Raw genomic sequence first — 1,563 nt, 5'->3', positions numbered from 1 at the left:
AAAGTCGCAGTGAGGTTTGAATTTGAGATTGATTTCCTTTCCACAGTGTGGAAGGTATAATTTGTGGATTAAGAAGAGTAGCTCTCCTGTCTGTCACTACCTTTTCTTTTAGATACAGTTAGAAGCAAGGCTGTCTAGGAGCCAGAACAGTAGAAGTCTGTTGACTTCCTCACCTGTAGTTAATGGCTAAGTACTAAGACTCTGGTCTTAGCATGGTATGTGCAGTGCGAGTATTTAATAATGGTAGGTATAGTACTTTAAAGTGGCAAAGAGCCCCAGTGCATGCCTGGAAGCTCTGTGCAGAGGAGGCTGAAGTAGGAGTTTCACCTCAAGTTTAAAGCCAGCCTAGGCACATAAGACTCTGACTCTATAAACGAACAACAGAAAGAAGAGGGCATAGCATAAGGCCTCTGATAGCGTGAGTCCTTCGTAAATGTAAGTTGTTGCTAGTAGTTAGAAGCGTCCTCAGGGCCTCCAGGATGGCTCACCCAACCAAAACAGGCTTTTTGGTGCATGCCTTTAATCCCAGCACTGGGGGTTACTGTGAGTTTGAGGCCAGCCTGGGAACAAAGAGAGTTCTAGTGTACCCAGGCTGTTAAACAGCCTGTCTGGGGACAGGGGTGATTATTTAAAAATAATAAAAATAGTATTCCCCATGTTGATTAGACTTGATGGCCATTTTCATGATCTTTCTTACCCCGCATAGAAGAGAAAGAAACGTTGATTCTCATCACTTTTCTTAGAGAACAACCCTGTGTGACATTTCACTCTTGTGGTTCATAGTAATTGAGAATCAGAAGCTAAATACATCAGCTACATCCAAACAGCAACTAGGACACAAAATCAATCACATAATTATCTTTAGAAACTATAGAAATTTTCATTAGAATTTATTTAAAATCTCTAGTATAAGTAACAGTATGAAACAGATCTTTTCCTATTCTATTATTTTGTTCTTGCAACAGTTCACAAGCTGAGAAAAAATCAAATCATTGATAGATAGATAGATAGATAGATGATAGATAGATAGATAGATAGATGGATGATAGTATTTGTGTATATAATATATATGTATATTTGAGGCCTATTGAACAGTTAAATCTGATAAAATATGTGGCTTTCTAGTACATTATGAAACATGTATGAAATATGTAACATAAGAATATTAATTTGATCTATTCAGATTTATATCTTAGTTTACTGACTAAGTAAAATCTCAGTTTCATTTCCTTTTTCAAAGCCTTGTAGATTTACTGTCACTTTGTTCTGTATCCTTAGAACTCAGAATAAATTCAGAACATTTATTTCTTTGTGTATGAAAACTAGCTGATTCACTAAAGGTGGAGGTGTAACTTATAGCCTTTTGTTTCTAAAATATGTAAAAACACAATAGACAAGACTATTTTTATTGAGTTAATGGAGTGCATATTGCAACACTGTGATGGGCCATGTGACATACATGTTACCTTCAACACTTATGATAGTGTGGGCTACCACACTGTGATGGGCCATGTGACATACATGTTACCTTCAACACTTATGATAGTGCCAACTGCAACACTG

At 36.8% G+C, this 1,563-nt stretch overlaps 1 protein-coding gene across 4 annotated transcripts in view; it reads left to right on the top strand.

The window, feature by feature from the left end:
* Gstcd (glutathione S-transferase C-terminal domain containing) overlaps positions 1-1,563 on the top strand; it is an 84,056-nt gene that overhangs the window by 73,864 nt on the left and 8,629 nt on the right. The gene's annotated exons all lie outside the window — the stretch shown is intronic.

This window comes from Mastomys coucha, unplaced genomic scaffold (genome assembly GCF_008632895.1).
Source record: "Mastomys coucha isolate ucsf_1 unplaced genomic scaffold, UCSF_Mcou_1 pScaffold16, whole genome shotgun sequence".
Lineage (NCBI taxonomy): Eukaryota > Metazoa > Chordata > Mammalia > Rodentia > Muridae > Mastomys > Mastomys coucha.
Note: the sequence above shows the minus strand (reverse complement) of the source record. Positions and strands in the feature narration are given on the sequence as shown.